A 17,641-nucleotide genomic window follows, 5' to 3' on the forward strand; every position below is an offset into this window, starting at 1 on the left:
CATTTCACCAGACAATGTTCCAAATGACCAGTTTGCCTAAATACTTGTATCTTTAACTATTTAGTTTTAATTCAGTGGAAGTTCTCATTTGGTTTTCAAAACAGGCCAGGGGCTGAAACAAATAGAATATTTCTTATATTATTATAATAAGGCAAAATGAAAAACAGTCAAATAAAATTAAATGCTTAGAAGAAGCAAGTAAATTCTGCAATTTGATCATTCCAAGGATTTTATTTTGCTTCTGGGAAGTTGTTGGCTGCTTGGTTTGCATCTGTTAGATGTCTAGGCTACATATACTTAATTTTTTTCATTCCCACATATTTTATAACTGAATTCCATTCATTTATATTCATTTAAATGTCCTTAGTGTTGTGGGAGTTAATCTATCCTCATATAGGTTCAATTTCCTATAATTCATTTCACTTATTATATAAAAATCACTTCCAACTTAAATTGTAGTTCAGTTCAATTCAGACTCTCAATTCTGTCTGACTCTTTGTGACCTCATGGACTGCAGCATGCCAGGCTTCCCAGTCCATCACTAACTCCTGGCGCTTGCTCAAACTCATATCCATTGAGTTGGTGATGCTATCCAACCATCTCGTCTTCTGTCATCCCATTCTCCTTCTGCCTTCAATCTTTCCCAGCATCAGGGTCTATTCCAATGAGTCAGTTCGCATCAGGTGGCCAAAGTATTGGAGCTTCAGCTTCAGCATCAGTCCTTCTAAAGAATATTCATAATTGACTGATCTCCTTACAGTACAAGGGACTCTCAGGAGTCTTCCCCAACACCACAGTTCAAAAACATCAGTTCTTTGGTGCTCAGTTTTATTTATGGTCCAACTCTCACATCCATACATGACTATTGGAAAAACCACAGCTTTGACTAGACAGACATTTGTTGGCAAAGTAATGTCTCTGCTTTTTAATATGCTGTCTAGGTTTGTCACAGTCTTTCTTCCAAGGAGCAAGCGTCTTTTAATTTCATGGCTGCAGTCACCATCTGAAGTGATTTTGGAGCCCAAGAAAATAAAGTCTGTTACTGTTTCCATTGTTCCCCCATCTATTTGCCATGAAGTGATGGGACCGGATGTCGTGATCTTCGTTTTTTGAATGTTAAGTTTTAAGCCAAATTTTTCATTCTCCTCTTTCACTTTCATCGAGACTCTTCAATTCCTCTTAACTTTCTGCCCTAAGGGTGGTGTCATCTGAATATCTGAGGTTATTGATATTTCTTGTGACAATCTTGATTCCAGCTTGTGCTTCATCCAGCCTGTCATTTCGCATGATGTACTCTGCATAAAAGTTAAATAAGCAAGGTGACAGTATACAGTCTTGACATACTCCTTTTCCAATTTGGAACCAGTCCATTGTTCCATGTCCGGTTTTACCTGTTGCTTGTTGACCTACATACAGATTTCTCAGGAGGCACATAAGGTGGTCTGGTATTCCCATCTCTTTCAGAATTTTCCACAGTTTGTTGTGATCCACACAGATCCACACAGGAGGCTTCCACTGTGGCTCAGCTAGTAAAGAATCTGCCTGCAATGTGGGAGACCTGGGTTCAGTCCCTGAGTTGAGAAGATTCCCTGGAGAAGGGAAAGGCTAAACTCCACTATTCTGGCCTGGAGAATTCCATGGACTGTATAGTCCATGGGGTCGCAAAGAGTTGGACACGACTGAATGACTCTCACTCACACAGTCAAAGGCTTTGGTGTATTCAATGAAGCAGAAGTAGATGTTTTTCTGGAACTCTCTTGCTTTTCCTATGATCCAAAGGATGCTGGCAATTTGATCTCTGCTTCCTCTGCCTTTTCTATATCCAGCTTAAACATCTCGAAGTTCACGGTTCACATACTGTTGAAGCCTGACTTGGAGAATTTTGAGCATTACTTTGCTAGCATGTGAGATGAGTGAATTGTGTGATAGTTTGAACATTCCTTGGCATTGCCTTTCTTTGGGATTGGAATGAAAACTGAGCTTTTCCAGTCCTGTGGCCACTGCTGAGTTTTCCAAATCTGATGGCATATTGAGTGCAGCACTTTCACAGCGTCATCTTTTAGGATTTGAAATAGCTCAACTAGAATTCCATTACCTCCACTAGCTTTGTTTGCAGTGATGCTTCCTAAGGCCCACTTGACCTCAGACTCCAGAATGTATGGTTCTCAGTGAGTGGTCACACCATCTTGGTTATCTGGGTCATTAGGATCTTTTTTGTATAGTTCTGTGTATTCTTGCCACCTCTTCTTAATATCTTCTGCTTCTGTTAGGTCCATACCATTTATATCCTTTATTATGCCCATCTTTGCATGAAATGTTCCTTGGTATCTCTAATTTTCTTGACGAGATCTCTAGTCTTTCCCATTCTATTGTTTTCCTCTATTTCTTTGCATTGATCACTGAGGAAGGCTTTCTTATCTCTCCTTGCTCTCCTTTGCAACTCTGCATTCGGATGGGTATATGTTTCCTTTTCTCCTTTGCTTTTAGCTTGTCTTCTCAGCTATTTGTAAGCCCTCCTCAGACAACCATTTTGCCTTTTTGCATTTCTTTTTCTTGGGGATGGTCTTGATCACTGCTTCCTATACAATGTCACGAACCTCTGTCCATAGTTCTTCAGGCACTCTGTCTATCAGATCTAATCCCTAGAATCTATTTGTCCCTTCCACTGTGTAATCGTAAGGGATTTGATTTAGGTCATACCTGAATGGCCTAGCCCTGGTTTTCCCAACTTTCTTCAATTTAAGTCTTAATTTTGTAATAAGGAGTTCACGATCTGAGCCACAGTCAGTTTCCAGTCTTGTTTTTGTTGACTGTATAGAGCTTCTCCATCTTTGGCTGCAAAATAATATAATCAATCTGATTTCAGTGTTGACCATCTGCTGATGTCCAAGTGTAGTGCCATCTCTTGTGTTGCTGGGTGTTTGCTATGACCAATCCATTCTCTTGGCAAAACTCTGTTAGCTTTTGCCCTGCTTCATTTTGTACTCCAAGGCCAAACTTGCCTGTTATTCCAGGTATCTCTTGACTTCCTACTTTTGCATTCCAGTCCACTATGATGAAAGGGACATCCTTTTTTGGTGTTTGTTCTAGAAGGTTTTGTAGGTCATCACAGAACTGTTCAACTCAGCTTCTTTGGCATTAGTGGTTGAGGCATAGACTTGGATTACTGTGATATTGAATGGTTTGCTGTGGAAACGAACCGAGATCATTCTGTCATTTTTCAGATCTCACCCAAATACTGCATTTCAGACTCTTTTGTTGACTATGAGGGTTACTCCATTTCTTCTAAGGGATTCTTGTCCACAGTAGTAGATATAGTGGTCATCTGAATTAAATTCACCCATTCCAGTCCATTTTAGTTCACTGATTCCTAAAATATCAGTGTTCACTCTTGCCATCTCCTGTATGACCACCTCCAATTTACCTTGATTCATGGACCTAGCATTCCAGGTTCCTATGCAATGTTGTTCTTTACAGCATCGGACTTTACTTCCATCACCAGTCACATCCACAGCTGGTCACTGTTTCTGCTTTGGCTCCATCTCATTCTTTCTGGAGTTATTTCTCTAGTCTTCTCCAGTAATGTACTGGGCACCTACTAACCTGGGGAGTTCATATTTCAGTGTCACATCTTTTTTTTTTTTTTTTTGCGTTTTCATACTGTTCATAAATTGTAGTAGTGTATTCTGTAAGTGACTACTTGAGAAGTCCAAGAGAAAGATTTTGTTTTCACCTTTAGAATTTTCTTTCTTTCTTTCTTTCTTTTTTTTTTTTTGAGTTGTGAGTAGCAACTGATGCTGGAAGTTAAAAGTACTATCAACAGTCTTGAAAGCAGCTTGGAACACGTATCAAAGATTTTAAAAATGACCTTTCTCTTTGAAACACTAACTCCGTTTTTAAAGAAATAATCAGATATATCAGAAATACTCTGCTTGGTCCATCTTCTGTGCCTTTCTTTCTGTGTATGTCCTTTACCCACACATACTACCACACTCAACACATTTATGCCATCAGACATGAGGACAAAATTAATTTCTGAGATATTAATTGCAGCATTTTTTGTTAAAAATTTAAATGAAAAGGACAGAACTATGACTAGTTTTAGAAATGGATCGACACAGAATCCAAAAATTTTTCTTAAGAATTCAACCTTTCTTTGACTCTTGATTGTGTTCTTTATTTTTTATATGGTGGTCCATAGGACAGTATTTCTGTGTCTACCATTTATTAACCCAAAATGTTAATATGTCCCCCCTTGAACAATTTTGTGTCCAGAGAGCAGAGATCTCTTGATTAGTTTATAAGCTTATAACAATATGTTTATAGTTTATAACAATAAGCTGTACCTCTGGCCCTTAGAGTAGAAGCAACCCCACCCGGATTGTGAGTTGAAAGTAAAGGAAAATTAATAAAAGTAAAAGGAAATTTATCATAAGAAGAGAGAGTGTTTTCTAGGTGAGAGAAACTAAAGATACTGCCTCAGTGATGATTTGAAAATGTGATAAATTACTATATATATTAAAAGTCATGTTGTTAAAGCATATTTAGTTATATAAGAAAATGCTTAAGGTAAAATGTCACATTAAAAAAGTGGAAGAATAGCAAGTGTAAACATCTGAGGCAGAATCGATTTTGACCTGTGAAAAATGAATTATATACGCTCAAGCATAATAAAAAAGAGGAAAAAAATCTTTGTAAACAAGACTGGAGAAATCAGCAGAGTCCAGATCATGAAGCATCTTATTGACCATAGCATTGATTTTAGTCTTTTTCCCAAGTTCAAAGAAAGACATCATAGAATATTTTAGCAAGAAGTTTGCATGACACAAATATCTTTAAAGAACAATGTAACCAGGATATAGAAAATGGATTAGAGAAGGGCAAGTGTAGAAGCAGGAACTAACAGGATTTCCCTGGGAAAATCAGCATTCCTTTGTCTGTTTGGTTCTGTATTTAATCCACATCCAGTGATCTCGTCACCCATTTATTACCTATGTTCTGCCATTTGGCACTCCACCACATACACACCAATCCCAGAAGGGCAGGGATACCCACACTTTGCCCCTCTTTTTGGATCTAAGCTACACCAGGCAACACTTGCTTGTAAAATCTTTTTGTGTGTGAGCTTCAAGACAACGTTCAAGATTTATAACATTCTTTGAAGGTGAAGTTGCTCAGGCATGTCCAACTCTTTGTGACCTCACGGACTGTAGCCTACCAGCCTCTTCCATCCATGAGATTTTCCATACAAGAATACTGGAGTGGGTTGCCATTTCCTTCTCCAGAGGATCTTCCTGACCCAGGGATCAAACCCCGGTCTCCCGCATTGTAGGCAGATGATTTACCGTCTGACCTACCAGGGCAGTTCTTTAAGTTGTATTAAAACATTGTATTTAAAATGCTAAATACAATATATTTATCTTTTTTCTATTAGCAGATATTAAATAACAAAATTATTCCATCTTACTAAGCAGAAAGAACCATGTATTCTGTAATTTTTGAGAAATTCCTGAGCCCAGGGGGTATTTATGAGAATATCATCATGATTAGTTTTTAAATAATAGCATTCAAGTAAAATTGACTTGAATTATACTGTTATCCCTGGTGTTTTCTGTGATTTGTGAGATTTTTACAGGCAGTGTAAAATCGCTAAAAGATAAATAAAACAGTTTAGAACAGTTTTCTGCTCTGGGCTCTTTTAAATTGATTCTCATAATGTTTATGTTGTTTTCCTGATATTTAAGCAAATATGTTCAGTTAACTTTCATTAGTTCTATGTACATATAAATTTGGAATAAAAAATGTTGAGTTTCTTCTAACCAAAAGGCCTCAGCATGTAATATTTAGCAAAATCCTTTGTAGTAGATAGCAGTGTTCCTATTTGAAAAACAAAAATACAGAAAATGAGAAAATTTCTCTAAGTTATCTAGTGAGTTGGTTAATTTAACCTTGCTCTGTACATATATTGACAAATCATAATTTAAATTATTTATATTCTTGCTGTGATTTCAAATATTTTCATTTCTACTTTACTAATCTAAGCTAGTCACTGTCCATATCCCAAGAAGAGCATGCACTTGAGGGTAGGAATTGTACAGTAGACCCTTAGTAAATAGTTTTAAATAAATAATCATTTGAAATAATTTATTTTTCCATAGTAGTAGATAGAAACAGCCAAGCCTTGTTAGTTATAGAGAGTCTTCACTGGCCTAGAATAATATAATTTGCTTGTACTACTCCCTGGAAAGAAGAATTTGGAGTACATTAAAAACACACATGCAATATATGGCATATAGTTTTTTGAAACATGACTCTTATGGAACTACTTTAAGGAAACCTCCTTGGGGCTGATCTCAAGTACATGGTCTTCAAAAAAAGCTGAGACTATGGGGATGAAGTACATATAGGCAAATTGGCATCATTTGTCTTTGGATAGAATTTCAGCCAAAGTAGACTCAAGACTATGTTGACATGGCCAAGTATCATTTAATGCCACTTCTGGGCATTTCAAAAATTTCATGGAAAATGCAGTTCTCAGGTTTCTTATTTAATAACATGAGCAGTTGCCAGTGATGGGAAAATGCCAAACCTATTTCAACTTTGAGGTTACCAGATCTAATTTACTCAAAACCAAATCTTATCTCCTAAAAACAGTTGCTACTGAAGACTTATTGAAGAGTATTACTTACAAACACATTTATACCTACAGAAATAATGCTAAAAACTTACTTCAATTTCTGTATTGTTTCATTTATGCAAACAAATTTAGTTTAAATGGGTTTTGATTCCTTAGCAAAAATATGATATATATTATAGAAAAAGGAATGGTGGATTTTCCCATGAGACCCTAGAAAACTCAAGTTTTAACTTAAAAAGCACACTCACAATTAATTTAATCCATTCAATATATACTGAAAAGTAGTTTATTTAATGAACTACTTTTGAATGAAATATTAAAGTTGAATGAAGTTATTTAAGTTGACTACCTAGTAAAGTGTTGCAGTTCTAATGTAGTCAACATATGCCTTTTAAATACTCACCTCCTACTTCGAGTACTCAACTAAAGAGATGATATTATAGAACTATGTTGTCATAGGTTGTCACCAATCTAATGGTGAATTTGATTGTATTTGGACTTGATCTGTTACAGTAAGATTGAATAGCTGGTTGTGTATATGGATGTGATATTTTTCTCATAAAATAACAATGAATCTCCTTTGTTCCTCACACTGCTCCAAACCAGGAAAACCTCTTTGGCAGTTTCCAAGTAGCCTCTGAGGAAACAATGTGATGACATCCATCTCCACCTAGCCTTCAAATTACTTTATTATTTATCATTTTTGTTTTATTTCCCCCTTCTTTTCCCTTTTCTTCTGGTTTTCAAAGGTCTTATGTTTTGTCTTGTTTTCACATTTTAGCTGCACTACACAGCATGTGAGATCTTGGTTCCCCGACCAGAGATCTAACCTATGTTCCCCTGCAGTGAAAGCAAGGAGTCTTAACCATTGCACCACCAGGGAAGTCCCTCAGAGGTCTTTTGATTGTTTGTTATCTTTGGTTACCTTTTCTCCTCCTCTATATGTTATGACTTCTGGAAAAACTTGGATTAACATAATTTAGTGCTTTCCATAAAGTACTATGCACAGCATGGACTGACCAAGATCATAAGAGTCATTCAACAAGCAGAGTCTATAGTTGGCATGTTTGGTTTCCTCAATGTTTCCACAAGCTGCCAATCATGGGTGGGGCCCCATAATTCTCATGTTTTCTGTCTTTTGTCATTCCTCAGAGTTTCTCAAAACTAATGCTACTTAACAGAGTTTACAGACTAAATTTCAGAACAGACCTCTCAGAGCTGACTGACAGGAGCAAAAGTTAACAAGGAGAAATCAACAGACAATAAAGCTGATGGCACTGCTCTTGTTTCTGTCTTGTTTTTACTCTTCATGGTGCACACACACTCCCTTCGCCTTCTGTGCAGAGGTGACTGCAAATTTTCCCTAGCCGCATCCAAAAATGGCATCTGGTCCCATCACTTCATGGCAAATAGATGGGGAAACAATGGAAACTGTGAAAGACTTTATTTTCTTGGGCTCCAAAATCACTTCAGATGGTGACTGCAGTCATGAAATTGGAAGACACTTGCTCCTTGAAAAAAAAGCTATGACCAACCTAGACAACATATTAAAAGGCAGAGACATTACTTTGCTGACAAAGGTCTGTCTAATCAAAACTATGGCTTTTCCACTAGTCACGTATGGATGTCAGAGTTGGACCATAAAGAAAGCTGAGTGCCAAAGAATTGATGCTTTTGAGCTGTGGTGTTAGAGAAGACTCTTGAGAGTCACCTGGACTATGAGGAGATCAAACCAGTCAATTCTAGAGGAAATCAGTCCTGAATGGTCATTGGAAGGACTGATGCTGAAGCTGAAACTCTAATACTCTGGTCATCTGATGCGAAGAACTGACTTATTTGAAAAGATCCTGATGCTGGGAAAGATTGAAGGCAGGAAGAGAAGGGGACGACAGAGGATGAGATGGCTGTATGGCATCACGACTCAATGGACATGAGTTTCAGTAAGCTGTGGGAGTTGGTGATGGACAGGGAAGCCTGGCGTACTGCAGTCCAAGAGGTCACAAACAGACACAACTGAGCAACTGAAATGAAATGAACTAAACTGGTAAGAGTCTACTGCTATAGAACCCATCTTAGAGATGGTCTTTCCCGTTCTACTATTTTCCTCTATTTCTTTGCTTTGGTCACTGAGGAAGGCTTTCTTATCTCTCCTTGCTATTCTTTGGGAACTCTGCATTTGGGTGGGTGTATCTTTCCTTTTCTCCTTTTCCTTAACTTCTCTTCTTTTCTCAGCTATTTTTAAGGGTCATGGTGGAGAGTTCTGACAAAACGTGGTCCACTGGAGAAGGGAATGGCAAACCACTTCAGTATTCTTGCCTTGAGAACCCCATGAACAGTATGAAAAGGCAAAAAGATGCCTTTCAGGACACTGAAAGATGAACTCCCCAGGTCGGTAGGTGCCAAATATGCTACTGGAGATCAGTGGAGAAATAACTCCAGAAAGAGTGAAGAGACAGAACCAAAGCAAAAACAACACCCAGTTGTGGATTTGACTGGTGATGGAAGTAAAGTCCAATACTATAAAGACCAATATTGCATAGGAACCTGGAATGTTAGGTCCATGAATCAAGGCACATTGGAAGTGGTCAACCAGGAGATGGCAAGGGTGAACATTGACATTTTAGGAATCAGTGAGCTAAAATGGACTGGAATGGGTTAATTTAACTCAGATGACCACTATATCTACTACTGTGGGCAAGAATCCCTTAGAAGAAATAGAGTAGCCATCATAGTAAACAAAAGAGTCCAAAATGCAGTATTTGGATACAATCTCAAAAATGATAGAATGACCTCTGCAAACCATTCAATATCACAATAATCCAAGTCTATGCCCTGACCAGTAATGCTGAAGAAGCTGAAGTTGAATGGTTCTATGAAGACCTAAAGTACCTTCTAGAACTAACACCCAAAAAAGATGTCCTTTTCATTATAGGGGACTGGAATGCAAAAGTAGGAAGTCAAGAGATACCTGGAGTAACAGGCAAACTGTTACTGTTTACAGAAAGAGTTTTGCAAGAGAATACACTGGTCATAGCAGACACCTCTTCCAACAACACAAGAGAAGACTCTACACATGGACATCACCAGACGGTCAACACTGAAATCAGATTGATTATATTCTTTGCAGCCAAAGATGGAGAGGCTCTATACACTCAGCAAAAACAAGACTGGGAACTGACTGTGGCTCAGATCATGAACTCCTTATTGCCAAATTCAGATTTAAATTGAAGAAAGTAGGGAAAACCACTAGACCATTCAGGTATGACCTAAATCAAATCCCTTATGATTATACAGTGGAAGTGAGAAATAGATTCAAGGGATTAGGTCTGATAGAGTGCCCGAAGGACTATCGATGATGGTTCATGACATTGTACAAGAGGCAGTGATCAAGAGCATCCCCAAGAGAAAGAAATGCACAAAGGCAAAATGGTTGTCTTAGGAGGCCTTACAAATAGCTGAGAAAAGACTCCTATCAGCTTTTAAAATTAAACCTTTTGCCTTCCCAGAGTCTCAGCTTCCTCAACTGTAAAAGGAGGATAATAGTTCTGAAGATTAAAAGAAATAAATTTTATTAAAGGCCCTGAGAAAACACACATAGAAACTGTTGTTATATAGAAAACGTTTAAGTGACCTCACACACACAGAGCACAGTGTTAGCCTTACTAGCAAATAGAATGATAGAAATGAATCAAACCGCTCATCTATGCAAATACTGTACTCGCTATAGTGGAAGAGATGGTGTATGAGATTTCTCCGTGTACTATAGTGTTGTATACACAGACACATGATAGAAATACCTCTTACAAAGTTTCCACAAACTGCTGTGGGAACCGAGGCTTGGAGAGAGTGCTATTTCATGGGCTTCTGGGAAGTTGCATAAAGGAGCTAATTTTCTATCTGAGCCTTGGAAGGGAAGGAGGTATAGAGTGAAACATTTATTGACATAATAACAATTACAAGCAGCACTCCAGTAGCATCAAGATGATGAAAGTCAGCTAGAAGACTGGCTTGAGACAGCCATCATGCTGTCTTTATTATTTTCAAGATAAAGAGCCAGGGCTAGTATAAGGGGAAAAGACAACTGAAAAAAGAAGTATCCACTCATAGTAAATATACATATGGCATTGTTAAAGGATTGAGCCATTTTGATAGAGTTAGTAGAAATCAGGTTGCCAAACTAAAAGAATATTCTTACAGCAATTATCTGCCATATTTAGTCACACCATTAAGTCATACAGTAGAATAACTAAATAAAAATGTTGAATAGGTGTATGTGTTGTTTTGTACTCATGTGTTTATAATGGATCTATTTCTAGTCCCTGCTCTGTGTCCACAGACATACCTTAGGCTACTATGTCCTAACCGCCAACTGAATAAATTTGCTTAAAGTTGCTTTAATTACTTAAGCTAATTTTCCAACTCAGTGTGTATACAGTAATTTCCTTTTCCTTCATCCTGAACTTTTCTCCAAGCAGTTTTCTAAGAAGCAATCCTTTTTTCCCCCTGATTCTCAGAAAGTCCTGTGCTGGCTTACACATCCCTCCTAACAGTCCTTGAGTTCAGACCATTTGAATTCCTCATGTGGACACATTTCTAAGTGAAAACTGATCTGCCCCTAAACAAACCAGGCAGCATAGGCAAGGAGGAAGCACAGAGGGTAGGCCGCATGGCAGAAAAGTGGGGCTCTAGGATGCTGTTCTTGGCCTACTGATTCCAGAATGAGTCTGTGTACACTGATGCTCACTATTGTCTTAGATCTGTGTGTGCAACGTGTATCTGTGCAGAAGACCTCAGCAGACAAATGCATGGGTCATGCTCAGCTGTTACATTGTGTCTGACTTTGCAACCCCACGGCCGGTAGCCCTCCAGGCTCCTGGCTTTCCCAAGCAAGAATACTGAAGTGGCTTGCTGTTTCCTTCTCCAGGGAAACTTCTCCACCCAGGAATTGAACCCAAGTCTCCTGCTTGGCAGGCAGAGTCTTAACCACTGAGCCACCAGGGAAGTCCCATGCATGTATTCAGCAGGCCAAATTTGCCACCAAAAAGACTATTCTGAACCAGTTAACACCTTTGCTCTGAGGGGAAAGGAAATGCTGCAGTCTAAACTTACACCATTGTCTCTGCTGGGGTGGGCATGCATACATGGAATAAACACCTAGGTGCGTGCAAGCCTTTCTTCTTCCCTTTGTGATATTGGTCAAATAATATAAAGTGTTCACATCTCAGTGTTCTTATATAATTATGGGGATGATATTTACACCAGTCTGTTGGGCTGTTGTGAATACAAAATGTATGCAAACCACTTAGCACAGCCCCTGATAAAATATAAGCCAGCCAGCATCAAAAAGATTAATTACTCAATTGAAGTTTCCTTTTAACAACAGTGCATAAAAGCAGGACCTAAATGATGGAAAGATAGGATAACAGATATAATTTGGGGGAAGTTATCTGATGAATGATATTATGGGAGAGATATCCACTCATGCTACTATTGAAGTGGAGAGTATATATCAGTAATTTACCCACAAGTCAATGTTTGTTATCTTTAATTTTGCTTTTCTCACTACAGAAATCATTTAAATTTTTACTGCTATAAATAAATCTATTTGCAAAGCCTTTGTAAAGTAAATTCCAGGGAAATAAGAGCATCTCTAGGTGTGAGCATTAGAGATGAAGCCAATAACTTTCTTTTTGAGAAAAATAACAGTCTTCCAATTTCATTTTTTTTAAATTTTTATATTGGCAGATAGTTAATTAACAATATCATCAGTTTCAGATGTACAGCAAAGTGATTCTGTTATGCATACACATTTAGCTATTCTTTTTCAAATTTTTTGCCCATTTAGGTTATTACAGAATATTGAGCAACATTCCATGTGTTATACAGTAGGTCCTTGTTGGTTATCTATTTTAAATGTAGCAGTGTGTACTTGTCAATACCAAACTTCCAGTCTATCCCTAACGAGTTCATTTGTATCATTTTTCTTAGATTCTGCATATGTCTTTATCTATGATATTTGTCATATGATATTTGTCTTTTTCTCTCTGACTTACTTCACTTAGTATGATCATCTTCAGTCCCATCTATGTTGCTGCAAATGATATTATTTCATTTTTTTAATAGCTGAGTAATATTCCTTTGTGTATATGTACTGTATCTTCTTTATCTGTCAGTGGACATTTAGGTTGCTTCCATATCCTCCTGGCTATCCTAAACAACATTGAAATGAACACTAGGGTGCATGAATCATTTTGAACCCTACTTTTCTCCAAATATATCGTCAGCAGTGGGATTGCTGTATCATATTGTAGTTCTATTTTCAGTTTCTTAAGTAATCTCCATGTTGTTCTCCACAGTGGCTGTACCAATTTACATTCCTACCAGTAGTGTAGGAGGGTTCTCTTTTCTTCATATCCTCTCCAGCATTCTTATTTGGAGATTTTTTGATGATGCAACTCTGACTGATGTGAGGTGCTATCTCACTGTACATAGATTCTAATTCTAATAACTAACAATAATTGCAATATTTCAACAACTTTTCTTATTGTTCTGAGTTAAAATTACAGTGTCTTGAAAAAGTTATAGCTTATTAAAGGATTTAGACTTCCCAATGTATTTCCTCCAAAAAAAGAAACTGTTCAGAATGAAAATGTTAATGCCATCATCATAACATCTGAGATTCTTTTTGAAAATTAGGAGAGACCATATGTTGAAAGTACATTCACCAGGTACATCTCACTCACTGTTGCTTAGCAGACAGCTCAGGAAAAAATAGTGGCAAGAGACCTGGCTGACTGAAACATGGAGAGAAATCATACACAGAGGAAGTAGTCTATTTCCTTTGTTCTTTATGTGTTCTATAAATATTTCATGTATTTATTGAAGCTGTGTTATTGCTGGAAGTCAGCCTTCTCCCTTGTTGAAATCTTCCCCCATCCTTGAAGGCTAGAAATGTTTGAAATATAGGGAGTCTGCATTCCACGTGCATGTTTTCTTAATAGACAACACATGACAATTAAGAGATGAAAATTTCTTAAAAGGAAGAGAAGGGGAAATATTTAGGACACCTGGAAAGAAAAATCTCACAATACCCTGGGGTTGACCTTGGAGTGATGACATTTATCAAAATTCTATGAGTGGAAAATACATGCAAATTTCAACAGAAATGAGAGTCAGCGTTTTCTTCTCACAGCTCTGTCTTCCTTGGCCCATGTGGAAGGGAAGTCTTGGTTTGAAGGGCTTTATTAGAAAGCTGCCTGTGGGTGGTTCATAGCCGGTTGTACTTATTTCAGTGCTAAAAGGGCAAAGTTCCTGTTTTTATAGTATGCATCTTTGAGGGAGAGGGACCACTATTGGAAATGTCAACAAAATCATTCCATTCACTAACATAGAAACCCAAAAGCTGGAATAATGGAGGGAATCAATAAATCAGGAGTCAGCATGGAGTCCTTTTCCTTTGGAGACCCTGATGATCCTGTTGTTTCAGTCTCGTCTGGGCTGTAAAATGAATAGAAACAAGTGGGAGCATTCCATCTGGTCTTTGGTGAACACAGGTTCAGCTTATCTCTATTACTCATGAACATCACTGCAGGACTAAGCACTGTTCTATTTAATCTCAATGTTTCCTAAAACAAAGCACTGATAGGTTGAAAAACATTGCTTCAAATCAGGGAAGAATAGTGCAATGCAAACGTAGATACTAAAATCAATTCACACAAGTTAAAAAGTGCCAAAATCTAGGACAGATGATGAAATGGTTGGATGGCATCATCGACTCAATGGACATGAGTTTGAGCAAACTCTAGGAGATAGTGAAGGACAGGGAAGCCTGGTGCACTTCAGTCCCTGAGGTTGCAAAAAGTCAGACATGACATAGCAACTGAACAACAAAAAAAATCAGTGACAAATTCCATGCTGTGTTGCGTCTCTTCTGAAGAAAGTATCTATGCTACTCAATATGTGCCAGACAACGTGATAAGCATTGGATGTACATTATCTTGTTTTCATTTAACAATTCTGAGTCTCAGCTTTACTGAGAAGGAAACTGAGACTTAGGTTGAGTTCCTGTCTGAGTTCTGGAGCTACTACATCAGAAGGCTGAATTCCAAACTTTGCTTGTCAGATTCGGCACCTGAGCACCCAAGTTTTGTGGCTGTAGGTGTTTAAGAACGAGGCTGGTTTAACCATTATTACTGAAGTTCTACTAAAGACATCTGTCCTCATTGATTGACACAACTATGTGCTGCAATCACAGAAGTTCAAAGCTATTTAATACTAGTGTTATCATATAATCCCCAGTCTTCCAAATTGGGACACTTTTGTGAAGTGAAGAATGTGCTAATAATACTTGGCTGAGAAAACAGGTATAAACCAGGACTGATCAAGTGAACTTGGAATGTTTGTTTAGTCTACTCAAAGACAGTCTTAACCAATCATCTTATGATTAATGAATTTTCTAGCATGGGGCTTCTCTGGTGGCTCAGATGGGAAAGAATCTGCCTGAGATGCAAGAGACCGGGTTTCAATCCCTGGGTCAGGAAGATCTCCTGGAGAAGAGAATGCCACCCACTCCAGTATTCTTGCCTGAAGAATTCCATAGACAAAGGACCGTGGTAGGCTATAGTCTATGGGTTGCATAGAGTCAGACACAACTGAGTGATTAACATTTTCACTTTTCATCCTAATAATAAGATCTACAGTGTAATGCTTGCTGCTAAGATCAAAATCTAGTTATATACATTGCCTCCATCATCTGTGCCAATTTTCCAGGTGGGTTTATTACCTCCATTTTACAAATGAGAGAACAGGGATTCCGAGGAGACAGAAGAGCTGCAAAAGAGCATTTAATTGTTAACAGGCAAAACTGGGATTTAGGACCAAGTCTACAATATTAACCCTTACTGCTTTCCTTTGGTTTTCTCTTGTTTCCTACACCCACAGGAAAATTTTAGTCATGGAAATTTCATCCCTTCTCAAGGGGAAACTTTGGTAGATAATCCTTTTAATAAAACATTGTTTCAGAATGGGAGAATAAGCAAATGTGACTGTCTTCCTTCCCTCTCCAAATTCATAGAAGTGACAGAATTTAGTTTTTAAAAAAGAATAGACCAATATTATTACAGGCAAACTGCAAATAGTGTCACCAGCAGACTAAACATTTTGAGCAATTTTGAAAAAAATATAGAGCAAATGGGATCAGATTGTCATATGATCTACAGCACAAACCATTTTGCGGGAAGAACTGCCGCAGAGACGGGAGTGGATCTAGGGCACAATGTGCTCAGAGACAAAGGATGCAGACAGAGAGTTCTTTTTGGCAATTGTCAGGATGAATCACTGGGGCTCTTATCCAGAAAAGTTAATAGGCTGGCACCTGTAATTTTGCAGATTAATAGGCAGCAGAGATCCCCTTCCAAGTTACAGCGGTGAGGATGTGGACACCTCGGAGCAAGGACAGTGCAGAATTGATGTGTAGCTGCTATAGACCAGCTAGACCAGTTGTTTAAATATTTTAAGACTTCTCTTCTAGTTATTTAATCAGTGCTACTCTCAGTCCCCTGAATTCCTCAACTGCCTAGCCTCCCAAGCATTTCTTCCAAGATTCATCTTTCCCTTCATGACTCAGCACCCAAGGGGTAAGTCTGGCACTCCAAGGGACTGAAAAGACCCCAATCTGGTGCTCTGGTCAATGTCTATTCTGACTGCTTAGTAGCTATGCTGTGTAAGGGAGCATCATAGACATCTCCGATGATTGCTTACTCCTTCCTCAGTACCCACTCCTTGGTGGCTCTATAAGTTGCTTGAAGTCAATAAAATATGTACGGAAGTGACACATATCACTCTGGGATGAAAACATTTAGAAAATATACACTTCACTTTCCATTGTGAAACCAAAAACTTTTATGTAGAAATGTTAGACTTGCAACTTGATAGAGTGCCTGTCAGTCTGGGTCCCAAGGGACTGTGATAAATATTTGTCATTTGATGTCATTGAGATCTAAGGATTGACTACTAAAACACCAGAACAGAGCCTGAGTTAAACCTAATAACAGTTAAATATTTGTATCATCCAATGGGAAGGGGATTGCTACTTACCGAGAAGCCAAGTTCAATGCCATCAACAGCCTACTCTGCCTTTCCTCTGAAATAACCCTCAGAAGTGGCAGCCACCAGTAATCAGGGGTTCTCTAGTATAAAGATAGCCAAAGAATAAACAGTGACAAAAAGAGATGAAAAAAATAACGCAGGCTTCATAGACTGTGACCCTGGAGGAGGAAAAGACAACCCACACCCGTATTCTTGCTGGGATAATTTCATGGACAGAGGAGCCTAGCAGGCTTCAGTCCATGGGATTGTGAAGAGCTGGATGCAAAAGAAGTGACTGAGCACACAGACTGTGAAGATAGATTTGAAAATTCCAACATCCACTTGAGAGACAGCCAGAGGTTTGGATAAAGGGTATGAAGCAAAAGAAATAATTCTCAGGGCTTAGATAAAATTTGAATCCTTGATATAAAATGACCCTCTAAGGGCTACACAATACAAATAAAGACAGACTCACTTATATATTCTTAAATTACAAGACAGTAATAAAGAGAAAATTCTGAATGCTGTTGAAGAGCCTGAGAAAAACTACAGGCTCAACAACCAAGAATAAGCTGGTGGTGTCGTAGTTTTATTGGCAGCTCTGGAATCTAAAAGTCAATGGTTTAAATTTCAAAATTTTGATAGAATATTTTGATCCTAGAGATCAGTTCCTAATGGTTAGTGCTATAGATCCACTGGATTCAGCAGAAATATAAGTCCAGTGACTTGAATAAAAGTTTCACTTAACAAGATGTATCATTGTAATGTAACAACTTCTCAATACTGTTGATATCCCAAGCTCCTTCTGTCTAAAGATCACTGTCCTTTGGAGGTGATTTTTTTCACCATCATAAATATCTCACAATAGTAAGATAGCTAATCATTCTGGTTTCACAACTGGCAGTCCAGAAAAGAAGA

This window comes from Muntiacus reevesi, chromosome 13 (assembly GCF_963930625.1).
Source record: "Muntiacus reevesi chromosome 13, mMunRee1.1, whole genome shotgun sequence".
Taxonomy (NCBI): Eukaryota; Metazoa; Chordata; class Mammalia; order Artiodactyla; family Cervidae; genus Muntiacus; species Muntiacus reevesi.